The 17,073-nt window shown below is 44.0% G+C and overlaps 1 pseudogene; it reads left to right on the forward strand.

The window, feature by feature from the left end:
- Window positions 1-5,415: 5,415 nt before the first annotated feature.
- The window catches only part of LOC122677079, a 33,021-nt pseudogene continuing 21,363 nt past the window's right edge, over window positions 5,416-17,073 (forward strand).

Raw genomic sequence — 17,073 nt, forward strand, 5'->3', positions numbered from 1 at the left:
TGACCTGTGCTCACAGTTTTCATTGGCCTGATCCTTAGCACACAGAAGATTAAGGACAGAAGAATCCCCACCCGCCTGGACAACAGCTACTACATAGCCCCTGCCAGAGTCCCTCAGTTGCACCCACTGCTACTCACCTATTCACAGGGGGTTTGTGGAAACAAGAAACAAGAGATTGTAAAGGAATTAAGATTTTGTTAGCCGTGTGTCCATCCAGCCATAGGAGCGAAGACCTCCTAATTTAACTGGGGGTCTCCTGGAATCTGAGCCTGAGCCACGTGAGATTTCTGCTGAGCTTGTTTTTGATGTCCCAGTTTTCAGTATGCTGGACTTCTTGGCACTTCCACTGCACTGGGTTTTTCTTTTCTTTTTTTTAATTAATTAATTTATTTTACTTGGAGGCTAATTACTTTACAATATGGTAGTGGTTTTGCCATACATTGACATGAATCAATCATGGGTGTACATGTGTCCCCCATCCTGAACTCCTATCCCACCTCCCACCCACACCATCCCTCAGGGTCATCCCAGTGCACCAGCCCTGAGAGTCCTGTCTCATGCATAGAATCTAGACTGGTGATCTATTTCACATATGATAATATACATGTTTCAATGTTATTCTCTCAAATCATCCCACCCTCACCTTCTACCACAGAGTCCAAAAGTCTGTTCTTTACATCTGTGTCTCTTTTGCTGTCTCACATATAGGCTCATCGATACCATCTTTCTAAATTCCATATATATGCATTAATATACTGCACTGGTGTTTTTCTTTCTGATTTACTTCACACTGTATAATAGGCTCCAGTTTCATCCACCTCATTAGAACTGATTCAAATGCATTCTTTTTAATAGCTGAGTAATATTCCTCTGTGTATATGTACCACCGCTTTCTTATCCTTAGTCTGCCGATGGACATTGAGGTTGCTTCCATGTCCTAGCTATTGTAAACAGTACTGCGATGAACATTGGGGTACACATGTCTTTCCATTCTGGTTTCCTCGGTGTGTATGCCCAGCAGTGGCATTGCTGGGTCATATGGCAGTTCTAGGTCCAGTTTTTTAAGGAATCTCCACACTGTTCTGCATAGTGGCTGTACTAGTTTGCATTCCCACCAACAGTGTAAGAAGGTTCCCTTTTCTCCACACCCTCTCCAGCAGTTATTGCTTGTAGACTTTTTGATAGCAGCCATTCTGACTGGCGTGAAATGGTACCTCACTGTGGTTTTGATTTGCATTTCTCTGATAATGAGTGATGTTGAGCATCTTTTCATGTGTTTGTTAGCCATCTGTATGTCTTCTTCAGAGAAACGTCTGTTTAGTTCTTTGGCCAATTTTTTGATTGGGTCATTTATTTTTCTGGAATTGAGCTGCAGGCACTGGTTGTATATTTTTGAGATTAATTCTTTGTCAGTTGCTTCATTTGCTATTATTTTCTACCTTTCTGAAATCTGTCTTTTCACCTTGCTTATAGTTTCATTCATTGTTCAAAAGCTTTTAAGTTTAATTAGGACCCATTTGTTTATTTTTGCTTTTATTTCCATTGCTCTGGGAGGTGGGTCATAGAGGATCCTGCTGTGATTTATGTCGGGGAGTGTTTTGCCTATGTTTTCCTCTAGGAGTTTTATAGTATCTGGTCTTATGTTTAGATTTTTAATCCATTTTGAGTCTATTTTTGTGTATGGTGTTACAAAGTGTTCTAGTTTCATTCTTTTACAAGTGGTTGACCAGTTTTCCCAGCACCACTTGTTAAAGAGGTTGTCTTTTCTCCATTGTATATTCTTGCCTCCTTTGTCAAAGATAAGGTGTCCATAGGTGTGTGGGTTTATCTATGGGCTTTCTATTCTGTTCCATTGATCTATATTTCTGTCTTTGTGCCAGTACCATACTGTCTTGATGACTGTAGCTTTGTAGTACAGCCTGAAGTCAGGCAGCTTGATTCCTCCAGTTCCATTCTTCTTTCCCAAGATTGCTTTGGATATTCGAGGTTTTTTGTCTTTCCATATAAATTGTGAAATTATTTGTTCTAGTTCTGTGAAAAATACCGTTGGTAGCTTGAGAGGGATTGCATTGAATCTATAGATTGCTTTGGGTAGTATACTCATTTTCACTGTATTGATTCTTCTGACCCACGAACATGCATATTTCTCCATCTATTTGTGTCATCTTTGATTTCTTTCATCAGTGTTTTATAGTTTTCTATATAGAGATCTTTTGTTTCTTTAGGTAGATATATTCCTAAGTATTTTATTCTTTTCATTGCAATGGTGAATGGAATTGTTTCCTTAATTTCTCTTTCTGTTTTCTCATTGTTAGTGTATAGGAATGCAAGGGATTTCTGTGTGTTAATTTTATATTCTGCAATGTTACTATATTCATTGATTAGCTCTAGTAATTTTCTGGTAGAGTCTTTAGGGTTTTCTATGTAGAGGATCATGTCACCTGCAAATAGTAAGAGTTTTACTTCTCCTTTTCCAATCTGGATTCCTTTTATTTATTTATTTTTTCTTCTCTGATTGGTGTGTCTAAAACTTCCCAAACTATGTTGAATAGTAGTGGTGAGAGTGGGCGCCCTTGTTTTGTTCCTGACTTTAGGGGAAAGGCTTTCAATTTTTCACCATTGAGGATAATGTTTGCTGCGGGTTTATCATATGTGGCTTTTTATTATGTTGAGGTATGTTCCTTCTATGCCTGCTTTCTGGAGGGCTTTTTATCATAAATGGATGTTGAATTTTGTCAAAGGCTTTTTCTGCATCTATTGAGATAACCATATGGTTTTTATCTTTCAATTTGTTAATGTGGTGTATCACATTGATTGATTTGTGAATATTGAAGAATCCTTGCATTCCTGGGATAAAGCCCACTAGGTCATGATGTATGATCTTTTTAATATGTTGTTGGATTCAGTTTGCTAGAATTTTGTTAAGGATTTTTGCATCTATGTTCATCAGTGATATTGGCCTGTAATTTTCTTTCTTTCTTTTTTTGTTTTTTTGTGGCATCTTTGGTTTGGGTATTAGGATGATGGTGGCCTCATAGAATGAGTTTGGACGTTTACCTTCCTCTGGAAGAGTTTGAGTAGGATAGGTGTTAGCTTTTCTCTAAATATTTGGTAGAATTCACCTGTGAAGCCATCTGGTCCTGGGTTTTTATTTGTTGGAAGATTTTTGATTACAGTTTCTATTTCCATGTTTGTGATGGGTCTGTTAATATTTTCTATTTCTTCCTGGTTCAGTTTTGGAAGGTTATACTTTTCTAAGAATTCATCCATTTCTTCCAAGTTGTCCATTTTATTGGCATATAGTTGCTGATAGTAGTCTCTTATGAATCTTTGTATTTCTGTATTGTCTGTTGTGATTTCTCCTTTTTCATTTCTAATTTTGTTGATTTGATTCATCTCCCTTTTTTTCTTGATGAGTCTGGCTAATGTTTTGTCTGTCTATTTATCTTCTCAAATAACCAACTTTTAGTTTTGTTGATTTTAGCTATAGTCTCCTTTGTTTCTTTTTCATTTATTTCTTCCCTAATTATTATGATTTCTTTCCTTCTACTAACCCTGGGGTTCTTCATTTCTTCTTTTTCTAGTTTCTTTAGCTGTAAAGTTAGGGTATTTATTTGATTTTTCTCTTGTTTCTTGAGGTAAGCTTGTATTGCTATGAACCTTCCCCCAGCACTGCTTTTATTGAATCCCATAGGTTTTGGGTTGTCATGTTTTTGTTTGTTTCTATGCATATTTTGATTTCTTTTTTGATTTCTTCTGTGATTTGTTGGTTACTCAGAATCATGTTGTTTAGCCTCCATATGTTTGTATTTTTTATAGTTTTTTTTCCCCTGTAGTTGACATCTAATCTTACCACATTGTGATCAGAAAAAAAATGTTTGAAATCATTTCAATTTTTTTCAATTTACCAAGGCTAGATTTATGGCCCAGGATGTGATCTATCTTGGAGAATGTTCTGTGTGCACCTGAGAAAAAGGGGAAATTTATTGTTTTGGGGTGAAATGTCTATAGATATCAATTAAGCCTAACTGGTCCATTGTATCATTTAAAGTTTGTGTTTCCTTGCTAGTTTTCTGTTTAGTTGATCGATCCATAGGTGTGAGTGGGGCATTAAAGTCTCCCACTATTATTGTGTTACTGTTAATTTCCCCTTTCATACTTGTTAGTGTTTGCCTTACATATTTTGGTCCTCCTATGTTGGGTGCATATATATTTATAATTGTTATATTTTCTTCTTGGATTGATCCTTTGATCATTATGTAGTGTCCTTCTTTGTCTCTTTTCACGGCCTTTATTTCAAAGTCTATTTTATCTGACATGAGTATTGCTACTCCTGCTTTCTTTTGGTCTCCAGTTGCGTGAAATATCTTTTTCCAGTGCTTCATATTCAGTCTGAATGTGTCCCTTATTTTGAGGTGGGTCTCTTGTAGAGAGCATATATACAGGTCTTGTTTTTGTGTCCATTCAGCCAGTCTTTGTCTTTTGGTTGGGGCATTCAACCCATTTACATTTAGGGTAATTATTGATAAGTATGATCCCATTGCCATTTACTTTGCTTTGGGTTCAAGTTTACAAACCTTTTCTATGTTTCATATCTAGAGAAGATCCTTTAGCATTTGTTGAAGAGCTGGTTTGGTGTTGCTGAATTCTCTCAGCTTTTGCTTGTCTGTAAAGCTTTTGATTTCTCCTTCGTGACACTAGGTTTTCTTCATGTTCAGTTTCCACCATGGGAGCTTGCGCTGAGTTGGGCTTCTGCTGTGCTTGGCCTCCATCTCGCAGGAGCCAAGCTGAGGTCGTTTCAGCTAGGTTAAATTCAAGAAACAGCAACATAGATGTCAGAGGAGTGTGTAATATCCACGATTCTGTCTTGCTGCAGCAAAAATTTGAAGTGATGGATGGATTGGTGTTACAGCTCAGTTTTATTTGGAAAGCAAAGGAAAATACATCCTCAAGGAGTGAGGGCAGACTGATCCAAAAGACATGAAGAGAAGAGAAGCCAGAGGCTCAGTTTTGGCTCCTCTTTTTATATGTTTTTCCTCCTCCCCCTGAGCTTGCCCTGTGTAAACTGGGCTAGCCAGGAGGGCTGTTTTCTTCACCTGAGGTTCTCACTCCAGTCCTCGGAACTTCCTTTGTTCTATTTTCACCGGTTTTTTCCTTTCTTTGTCTTTTAGCCACTGCTATTTTGGACTCCTTTTTCCTATTCAAACTACTTAACACTTACATTTTGTGACAAAGGAGAGATGGTTTAAATTAAAAAAAAAAAAAGCCAACAACTACTCTGGAGGCCCAGGTCTGAGCTCTGCCTTCACCTTCACCCTCCCCTATGTGGGCGGGAGATCCTCCCAGACCAAGCTAGGTGCTCCAGGAAGGTCAGCCACAGTCAGCGACAGTCAACGATCCAGAAACCACTGCACCATGAGTGTCTGTACGCTGAGCCCCACCAGTGCCTTGGGCAGTGTCTCTGGGCTTCTGCAGGTGATCTCCCTGCTCAGCCTGGTTCTGCTTCTACTCAAGGCAGTACAGCTTTACCTATGCAGACAGTGGCTGCTCAAACCCCTTCATCAGTTCCCATCTCCTCCTTCCCACTGGCTCTATGGGCACAAGCAGGAGGTAGGATGGAGCTGGACTGGGGATTGGAAGGGCCACTAGGGGCAGGGATGTAGAGCATGGTTATGGTCAGTGAGTTCATACCTTGTCCTGTGCTTGTCTGGAAGCACTGACATCAATCTGATGGATCAGCCCTGTGGGTTCACTGCCCGGCAGACAACAGAGAGATATCTAAGACAGTGTCAGGTCACAGGACAATAGCTCACCTGCTGGGTAGTGTTATGTCAGCTATAAGACAAACCTGCTTGCCTTGATCAGACTGAGGGATTTTGCAACTTGTGATTTCAGTTGTTGGCACACAGGAGTAAGGTTTCCAGGATGGGGCCAGGTAAAGAGAACTGACATTCGAGTTTCACCATCAACAGGGTGAGTTTGCCTGCCTGGTGTCCTTTCTCTGGACTATGAAGGACTATGAACTCTTGGAACTGAGCCTGTAGTCCCCCTCACCCCCAGCACCGAGCACAGAGGGGTGTCAGTCCATTGTGTGGAGGGACAGAAGGAGGAAAAGGAGCAGCTTTCAGGCTGGGAGGGGCAGCATTGCCACACTCATTGGCAGCACTGGCCTGTGAGGTGGGGGATCTCTGAGCAAAGTCAGATGGAGAGGGGTCACCAAGGGTCTATGGCTTAAACAAGTGTTAGGTGACAATCACAGATTGCAGAGAGCTGAGGCCCCTCTTTCTTGGCTGCATGATTAGCGCAGAGTGGAGACAAAGACAAGAACTGGAAACATCTAAGTCCCATGTGGGCTGGCCCAGTATCTCTCTCTCTCCTTCCTAATTTCCTGCACCGCAGGTTACTCAGGGTCCACCCCACCTGCCTGTGCATTCCAGCCTCTGGGAGTTGGCTCCCATGGGCCCTCTCCTTGGAAGGACCTTGTCCCTCTTTTCTATCTACCAAGGCCCAACCCCAAGCCATCTCCTCTTAGGTACTTTTCTTGGTCACCCAGGAGTGAAGAGGAAAACTCTTTGTCTTTTGCAGATCCTTCTCATAAGGCAGAGCTGACTAGATTCAGCTATTTCTATCTGCAATGTCATAGCTATGAGCTCCTTCAGGGACAGCCTGCCTCTGGTTCATCTTTGTAACCCAAAAGCATCTTGGTAAATGATGACTTGATTAATGAGCAAGTTCAGGACAAAGCTTTCTAAGACTGGTCTGAGTTAAGCACCCTTCCCAAAGCTTCCCTGAGGCTTCATCTTCCCTCCATCACACATTCATGCTGCCCTCCTGTTATGGCCACTTGATCTCTCAGTCTGCTCCACTCCCCTGCAGGCTCCAAACAGACAAGCATCTAGAGCTGCATCCTAGTTCAGTGCCTTAAATCTGTGCCTGGCACACAGTAAATGCTCAATAAACACAAGCTTAGTGAAAGAACATGACCCACAGTAGACAAATTGCCTCAGAGCTCCTGAGTCCTGATGGGAGAAGGATGCAGGCAGAGATCAGATACAGAAGTCATTGAAATAAAGATGATTTGACTACAGAACATGCTGGGAACCAACCGTTGATGAGAAATCCAGACTTAACAAAACAAAGCTGAGTCTCCAAAGTTGAGGAGAAGCAGTTGCTCTGTGGCGAAGAGGACGGGCCACCAGCTAGAGGGAAGAACATAGGCAAAAGCCTTGAGAGTGAGCAGGTGGAGCCAGTGCAAGGAGCGCTGGCAGCAGCATCGTGGGGGCAGAGCAGTGGGTCCTGTGAAATTGCCAGCCCTACAAGGGCAACAATAGAGACAGTAAAACATAAAGGAAAGGGCTTTGTGGTCCACACTCAGGAGTGTACAAAGATTCCTCTAGGCAATGGGAAGTGCACAAATGTTTCTGAATATTAATAAATGATATGAGATTTAAAAATCCAACTATTTTCACAATCTTATTTCAAAACCATTTTCATATATATGCCCGGAATCTGTCCCACAACTATGCACACACTCAATATGTAAAATAATATTATACACACACATATAGTTTAACTTTTCTCACTTAGCCATATATATTCTAAATACCCTTTCATATTAACATTTACATGTATGCTGTGACAGTATTGAAGATATATAACAGTCAGTATGGCAAAATGAAAATAATCATAGCTTAATTTTTTAAATATAGTCTATTTTTTCTTCTTCAAATAAAAAATAAGACAAAACTGTTTACCAAGTGATATGAATTATCATTAATTGCTCATGCAAATTTTATCCAAATGACTTCCAAAAGTTTTGTGCACCAAGGAGTCAACCCCTGATGTAGGTATCTGTAAGCAGTTTGTAGTGGTGGCCTAGGTCTACCCAACAATGGGAGAGAATCTGGTCTAAGCATCAAAGATGGACAGCCAGCAAGGTCTGGATCAGAGCCCAAGTCATAAGAAATAGTTCTAAACTCTTAGTTCTGCTGATGGATCCAGAGTAATCTCCTGATACCCCATCCTAACCTTGACATGACTCCAACCCTGGCACTGAAAGAAGGGTTTTATTGATTAGTCTTTCCTTTGCTTACAGTTCCAAGATGACAGTGAGCTGCAAGCCCTACTGAAAAGGGTAGAGAAATACCTGAGTGCATGTGTTCGCTGGCTGTAGGGGACAATGGCCATAGTTCTGATCTATGACCCTGACTATATGAAGATGGTCCTGGGGAGATCAGGTGAGAGGGAAACCCTCAGCAGGAGAAAATCTTCCCTTGAGTACATGCCCCTGGGTGTGAAATTCCAGAAGAGACTGGCCCTTCAGACATCAAAGCCTGAACTCTTTCAAACATTCCTCAACCCACGGGCCAGACTAAAGACAACATTATTTACTATTTCTAAATGCTCAAACACCTGGGTGAGGCTGCTTTCTCTTTTATTTCTTACTTTTTATCTTATTACAGCCAGATTGAGATGATCCCAGATCTGAAAGACAATTCCCTATCCACGCTGATCAAGGTTGAGCACCTCTCACAGTTGCTTCTCCTTGGTCATGGGATGGACAAACCACCACAAATTATAGTACACCCACAGGTTCTGTCTTATTCTAAGGCATTGAAAAGAGCTAATGTTTCATGGCAATTCACCATTCTTGGTCCTGTGGATGTTCTGTTCCAAGAACACTGAGTCTGCTTTCCTGGGCTCACAGTGACTATCTGGACAGAGAGAGTCAGGGATGGGAGGCAAGTGGGGGGTATATTGAGACAGACTGCCATCTGACAAGCACCAGAAAGGGGAGGAAGCGCATGGCCTGGACCTCAGCTGCTCTGGGGGCTCTCTGACATTTTTGGTCCCCTCAACTTTTCTTCCTTACTTTTCAGGCCCAAAGTCTCATAGTATCTACAGATTCCTGATTCCCTGGATTGATAAGTACATTTAAATACAGCAGTGTTCCCCCTACTAGTTAGGTTAAAAAGAGCTTCCACTTTGCATAATGGAGAACTGCTGCCAGGCACCCAGTTACCACCTCCATCTCTGAATCAAACCTTATTTCTCTCCTTCCAATGCAACATTCATCCTTTGTAATGGTACTGAGAGCCCTCCTGAAGCTGAACCTCTTCATCTCTTCTCTGTTATTTCCAATGTTCTCAGCCTGACTTTTAGATAAGTACTTCTATCACCTGCCCCCCCCCCCCCCAACTACTGTTTATCCACTTCTATCTCACTGCTGTCATAATCATGTCAGCATGACTATGGGACAGAAATACTGGAAATTCACATCCCTGAAACGTACTGCCTTTCCAACTCTTGCTTTTCATGAGCCTTCTCCTGACATACTCGGTTCCTCCCAAGTTGGCCCCAGTGTCCCCGATGCCCATATACACCCATCTGTGGTCCAGGGAAAGGTTTGCTGCTGCTGGAGGGGCAGACGTGGTTCTAGCACTGGTGGATGCTGACCCCAGCCTTCCACAATGACATTCTGAAGCCCTACATGGGACTCATGGCCAACTCTGTCCAAAGGATGCTGGTGAGTTCAACCCTTGTTGCCAGTACCCACTCACATTCAATAAAATTGACAAAGTCTGCTCTCAGACACTTGTGTCCCTCAGACAACCATCAGATACAGTCCCCAGAATGATGAATTTAGAAATTCATAAGAGACAGTGCTCACCAAAACTGAATGGGACAGAGGAGCACTCAGGCACCAACTTGGATCCACAATTTGTTCCTCAACAAAGGAAAGGAGGTTATTCAGGGTGCACATTCCTCTCATCTCCAAGTCTTCAACACAACAGACTAGAACAAGGACAGCAGCACAAATTGGCCATGACTGGCTTGAGCAATGACAGATTCAATGGAAGAGTAGACATCCCAGAATGTTACTCAGGTGGGCTCTATGTGGGTTCAGGACTTCTTTGTAGCACTGAGCCACCCATGGGAGCAAATGAAGTCAGGTCTACACTCAAAGAGTTGGATCCTCACAAACGTCATCTCTGATCCAGACCAGGTACCACCTGGGCTCAGCTAATATTGGATAAATGAAAGGAACTGAAGTAAGTCAAGCCCATTCCTAGGAGCCCTAAGAGAGCTTCTTAGGCTTTTCCTTGCCCTTAAATATTTGCTTACTAGTGTTGGACATCGCCTGACCAACTGTCGATTTCAATTCCCCCTTCAATTCCCCGCAAGAAACTATGCTCTTTGCTCTGCCACAAGATATTTATCATCATAAGTTATTGCTAAAATTCAGAATTCAAATATTGTGAGAGAACATGTCAATTTATATAGTAAAATATTCATAGAAAACTGGCATCATATCACATACATACGTTATAGCCTCAGTTGCTAAAGCACATCTGCTTAGAGAGTGAGGAAATCTCAAGCAAATAAGTAGAGACAGAGAGGGACTGGCCTTGTCAGCACAGGCCTTCTGGGAGAGCAGAGCAGAGTCAATCCGCCTCCCTCCACAGGACAAGTGGGAGGAGCTCATCAGCCAGGACTCACATGTAGAGATCTTCAGACATGTCTCCTTGATGACCCTGGACACCACCATGAAGTGCACCTTCAGTCTCCAGGGCAGCATCAAGACTGACAGGTCAGTGACAGCACTTCAACGGCAGGGTCCCATTGTCACCAGTTGGGGAGGACTTATCTGAGAGCCAGTCAGGGCAGCAGGGATGTTTCTCAGCACAAAAATTAATGTAAAGAAACATGGACCATGGTCAAATACCACTCAGACTATTCTTGACTCAGTCACAGGTCCCTGATTCCTACACAGGGAAAAGCCTGGCCCCTCAGGACACTTGTAAATACTGAGGATTTTCAAGGGTAAGACAGAAATGACAATGCCTCAGTGTTGCCTGTCCCTACTGACTGAGGAATCCTCGACCCAGAGCCCTAATCCCTCTCCAGGTCAGAGGCCCCTCAACTCCAGTCTCTTCTGCATCCTCTCCCTTCAGGAACTCCCAGTCCTACTTCCAGGCCATCAGGGATCTCAACAGTCTGATATTTTGATATATATTGATCTCAACAGTTCTGATATTTCCCAAATGAAAAATATATTCCACCAAAACGACTTCATCTACAGGCTGACCCCTGAAAGCTGGAACCATCAGGTCTGCCAGCTCGCCCATCAACACACAGGTTCTTCTCCTTCTCATGGGCTGTTCCACACACCTTCATCAGGCACATGTGAAAGGGCCTGGCCTTGACCCCTCATGCAGAGCCCAGACTCCTGCTTCCTCTTCAGGAGCTGACACACACCTGCATGCTGCAGGGACCGGGAACCCAGAGGTCAGGGTGTCAGGTATTGAACAGGGAGTTACAGGAGTCACCATGTTGGTGATGACTGAGTGAGACCCCCTCCCAGCAGCATTCACACAGAGTCTCCATGGGCTGTGTTACTGCAGGGATTGCTGCCTGGAGTAGATGACACTTGAGTTCTCAGTCCTAACATACTCACCCAGTCCCACCCACATCCACATCCACCTGGCACCCAGACTGGGCCTGAGGGGCAGATAGGTCTATGGGGATGGCAGATGGCATATGGGCCCCCAGAGTCCTCAATTCTGGCTGGGAATCACTGTTCTGGGACAGACACAGTGATCAAGGAGAGGAAGGCTCACCTGCAGAAGGAGGGAGAGCTGGAGAAAGTGAGGAGCAGGAGGCATTTGGACTTCCTGGACATCCTCCTCTTTGCCAGAATGAGTGTGAGCAAGAGAGGCCTGAGCCTTTGGGCAGAAGTACACAGGAAGGGCAGACCCTGCACTCTGGCCCTGCCTCCACAGATAGAGAATCGGAGCAGCTTGTCTGATTAGGACCTCTGTGCCGAAGTGGACATGTTCATGTTCAAGGGTAACGACACCACAGCCAGTGGCATTTCTTGGATCCTCTATACACTGGCTTCCCACCCTGTGCATCAGCAGAGGTGCCAAGAAGAGATCCAGAGCCTCCTGGAGGATGGTGCTTCCATCACCTGGTGAGTGTCCAGGAGATGGAAGAACCCTGTCCCACCTGAGCTAGGGAGAATCCCTGGTTGTCCTATCCTGTCCACCCTTAGATGCATTTCTTTTCAGGGACCACCTGGACTAGATGCCCTATACCACCACGTGCATCAAGGAGGCACTGAGACTCTACCCACCAGTGCCCAGCACAGCCGGAGAGTTGAGCAAGCCCATCACCTTCCCTGATGGACGCTCTTTACCTGCAGGAATGGACGTCACCTCACCACTCACCTAAGGCCACTCCAAGACCACACAGGACCTCAGAGCCCCACATGGGCTCTTCCAGTTCTGGAATGGCATGACTATGTTTCTGTCTCAAGATAGTTAATATTTGCTTTGAAGTATGGACAACTTTTCAAAAGTGCTTGATGCAGAATCTGAAGCAGCAAATGCTCAATAAGCAACTGCTGGACTTTGAATGTGGTCTTGTAATGGAGTCCTAGAGTTCTAATTCCTTGAGCTGTAAAGGCTTGAAGCAAAAGTAGAGAGAAACAGGTGGAGATTGTTTTTTCCATATGGGGTCTAAGGAGGGAGCTCAGTGAAATCACTGCCAGGGTTCACACGGGGTCTTCTTTTTGAGGCCTTCCTGTGGATGGTAGAGAGCATCTGATGATCTGCCATGGCTGGAGGCCAACCATCAGCTCCCCTCCCAGTGGGCCTGAATCCCAGCCCTGCCACTTCCTAACTGTAAGATCATGGACACATCTGTTAACTTCTCAAGGCTCAGGTGCTTCTTCTCCACCTGGGGATAAGATGGCCTTCCTTGAGGGCTGTGTGAGTACTAAATGAGCTACTGCTCATTTCCAAAAGGTTGTGATGGCACTTGATAAATGTGACTTGTCATCTGAGTTGCTCCTGTGTATAAGCCTCCAATTCTTTAACTTCTCAGTCCTGGGCCCCAGTTACCTACTCCTAATCAGTGATCATGTGATTTGTCACGCCCAGCCCACCAGTCTTGCAAGAGCATCATTTCATTCAGAGTGATGGAGAGTGATCCCAGACACTTTGTGCCAGCACATGCCCGCTGTTCCATGGGGACCATCAGTTTCTCTCTCTCCTCCCTTCCCCACAGGATTCATACTGATCCTCTCCTTTCATCACAACCCAAAGATATAGTCAAACCTGGAGGTAAGATGGTAGAGGGAGGAGTGAATGGGATGCTCTCTCCACACCAACCCCTTCTCCTGCTCCTCCTCTGGGATTCTTGTCCCCTGGTAGACTGAGGCAAGGAGTTTGACCCCATCTGTCCTGGCCCCGGTGCTCTCTCTGCAGATGTTTGACCCATCCCGGTTTGCACCAGGTTCTACTTGACATAGCCATGCCTTCCTGTCCTTCTCAGGAGGATCCAGGTGAGGCCTCTGTACTTGGGGAAGCAGGTGTCACTGGTTGCTACCCAGTATGTGTGACTGTCTACATTCAGATGTGGTGCATGCAGTTTTGTCCTTGTATGTTGATGTGTTGAGAAGAAGGCATGGGTCTCCAGGTATAAGAAGGCTTTCAGGACCCGCCACAATGACTTTGATCTCCTGACTTCTGCAATGACTGGCCACATTTCCATGTCAGTGCTGTTTCAAAGTATTCTGGGGATTTCCTCACTTTAGGAGTATGACTTTTCAGCATCAGACGTTTTCATGAAACTTAATCTTCAGATGCTTATTTCTTTGCAATATCAGTTATCTTAAAAGGTAGATGACTCTTCTCTCTTCCCACATTCTTAGTCAGAGTACTACCTTTTCTGCTTAAATCACCAATCAGCCTCTCATTGTATATATTATGTTTCCATGGATTCAGACTCCCAGCTCTCTTCCTTCTTCCCAGCTGTCCTGGGGGTTCAAATCATATTAGTGATCAGTTACAATTGCCCTTTGAAGAAAGTTACACAGTCAGTGTGTTCTCTATTTCTGTGGGGGACCCTAACAAATCTTTGACTAAATATTCATATAAATGTGATACCTTTTCAAGTTTCCCAAATTCTTTATATGTATGGTGGGTTATACACTGCACTCCCAAATTATACAGTGTCTAATGTTGGCAAAAAAGTATAAAGTAGAGGACAAGCAAGTAATTGTGAGAGAAAAATCCACTATTTTGTATTTAACACAAGCATTTGAAAATTTTTTGCATGTAAATACAAAGCACGCTTTAAATGATAATTAAGTGAATGACACATCCAGAATAACTATGGTGAAAATTGTAATTTCATCCCCTGAAACAGTAACTTTCATAATGCAACTTCTTAGTAAGAACGTTTTTTCTTTTTTTCTGAATCTACAGTTCTGTGAAATTTTCAATTGGTGAATCAACCTTCACAGAACAGGTTTGAAGCCAACTGTCTTCCTGAATTGGTTCTAGGATTTTATTTAAACCAGGGTCCAGCCCTTCCTTGTAGACATGGCTGCATGTCATGCAGTTGCCACTAGAGGGCAGGAGGGACTCAGCAGCTTGATTCCTAGGTCAGAATTAATACATACCATACTGTCACTCCATTTAGGTTGTTTTCAATTCAATTCAGTTCAGTTCAGTTCAGTCACTCCGTCATGTCCGACTCTTTGCAACCCCATGCTTTGCAGCACGCCAGGCATCCCTGTCCATCACCAACTCTCTGAGCTTACCCAAACTCATCTCCATTGAGTCGGTGATGCCATCCAACCATCTCATCCTCTGTCATCCCCTTCTCCTCCTGCCTTCAATCTTTCCCAACATCAGGGTCTGTTCAAATGAGTCAGCTCTTTGCATCAGGTGGCCAAAATATTGGAGTTTCAGCTTCAACATCAGTCCTTCCAATGAACACCCAGGACTGATTTCCTTTAAATTTTGTTTAAATATGAAAGTATGTATTAAGCATGTCTCCATATGCCAAGACCTGTGCTAGGAGATGGGAACACAGAGATGATAACGCTGTCCTCCCTCAGAGCTCACTATTAACAAATCAACATGTCTACTCAAGAGAGACATCATTCACACATCCACTTTTTCACTCATTCATTCATTGAGCAGACTGTGGAAGGTTCGAAGATCTTGACACTGTGCTAGGCACCGATGTGATATGTCCTTGAGTTAACACTAACAGTGCCTTGAGGTGCCTTGAGGAGGGAAGAGGTGCAGTGAGCAGAGGTGATGAAGGTGGTGGTCACTGGATTGAGCCTTGAGCTTGTGGTCTGTGAAGGTGGGGGAAGGAACCACAAGAGAAGCTGAGTTGAGGAAGAGGAGCTGTGATAGCTTACAGTAAACTGTATTGGATTCATCATCTCTGAGGAAGAGAATTTCGCTTTGGGACCAGAGAGGTGGCTTTAGTCACTCAGAGCTTTGTGTGGCAGAAGTTTTATTACTCTCACAAGGGACAGAGAAAGCTTTTGACATAGACATCAGAAGAAGGCAGAGAGTGTTGCTAGTCTTAACAACGGATTTATATACTTTTTCAAAAGAATGTCTCAAGGTTGTAGAGGTCTTATCAGACCCACTTCCACAATATATATCTTAAGATAATAGGATTAGTCAGAAGGTTCCTGTTAAGAAGGAGAAACATGTCCTGGATCAAAATACATTGCTGTTATGCAATCATTAGTACAAGCTTAAGGAAAAACACCCTTGAGCAAGATTTGGCCACCTTGTGAAGAGCTGACTCATTGGAAAAGACCCTGATGCTGGGAGGGATTGGGGGCAGGAGGAAAAGGGGACGACAGAGGGTGAGATGGCTGGATGGCATCACCAACTCGATGGACATGAGTTTGAGTAAACTCCGGGAGTTGGTGATGGACAGGGAGGCCTGGCCTGCTGTGGTTCATGGGGTCGCAAAGAGTCTGACACGACTAAGCGACTAAACTGACTGACAACTGAGCAAGACGTGTTTTGCTTTGTTTTGTTTTCTGTAATCATTAGCTCTGGGCTTAAAGAAATTTAGTCTTAGGCAATTTAGATTGTTACCATAACAACTAAGAGCTTAAGAAAAAAATGTATTATGTGACTAAGATGAAGGAATGTAAGGGGAAAAAAGAGGTCTGTCCCTTTCTCCTCCTTAAGGGCCCTGGTATCCTTATCAACCTGCGTAAGAAGAAGTTCTCTCCGCTGGACAGGACCCAGATGAGTAAGGAGCAATCCAGAGAGAGCTGTGATGCAGCTGTGGCACTGGGTGGTGTCCTCCTTGTGATGGGGCACAGAACAGGCCTGGAGCTGCTGTGGCTTCAGTAGAGAGAAGGGATGCAGGGAGGCTGAAAAGGTCAGGTAAGGAGACCAAAGGATGGTTAGGGGGTCACTTCTAGGGTAGAATAGGAAGATTCCAGAACAGATTGACTGAAGGGCTGAGGGGAGACAGGAGACCAGTCCATTAATTAACTGGGAGGCAAATGGTCCAGCAGGTTCAGGGTCACTAATTCGTGTCCCAACAAGGAAGTTGTCTGTTGCCATTCTGATTCCTTGCACAATCCTCTCTTGTCCTCTCTGGAAATGGGAACCCCTATTTGTCTGCTATAGAAGATAAGGGCCTGAGCATGAAGCCCACCCAGCCCCATAGTGTCCTGGCCTGGCCTAAAACCAGAAACTGCCTGTGAACCAGTGAACAAAGTTCTGATTCACATTTCCTGACTTGCTTGACTTGATTATGTGCTTAGAGCACAGGTGCTCCCCAACAGGATTTCCTGCTGAGAGCAGAAGGAGGAGTTAGGAGCTAGTATTTAGAGAGGTGGGCTTTGTCAGAAGACAGGGGAAGAGTGTGGGCCAAGGCCTAGGTGGCAAGTTCAGTGTGACCTATAGGGAAGGTATCACGGCTTGGTCATGTGGAGGACAGCCCTGAATCCTTGTCTTCAGCAGGGGTCAGAAGCCTCTGCTCACTTCCTTTTCCCATCCTGACCCAGAAACTGCATCGGGAAGCAGTTTGCCACGAATGAGTTGAAGGTGGCTGTGGCCCTTTGATTTGAACTGGGACCAGATCCCTCAAGAGTCCCAGTGCCCATTCAAAAAACTTGTGTTGAAGTCTAAAAATGGGATCCACTTGTGGCTCAGGAAGATCCTCTGATCCTTTTGTGGACAGCACAAGCTCTGAGGGCCCTGCCTGCCAGCCTGCCTTGTTGTGTCTCTC

The sequence above is a fragment of the Cervus elaphus genome, chromosome 20, assembly GCF_910594005.1.
Source record: "Cervus elaphus chromosome 20, mCerEla1.1, whole genome shotgun sequence".
NCBI classification, from domain to species: Eukaryota; Metazoa; Chordata; class Mammalia; order Artiodactyla; family Cervidae; genus Cervus; species Cervus elaphus.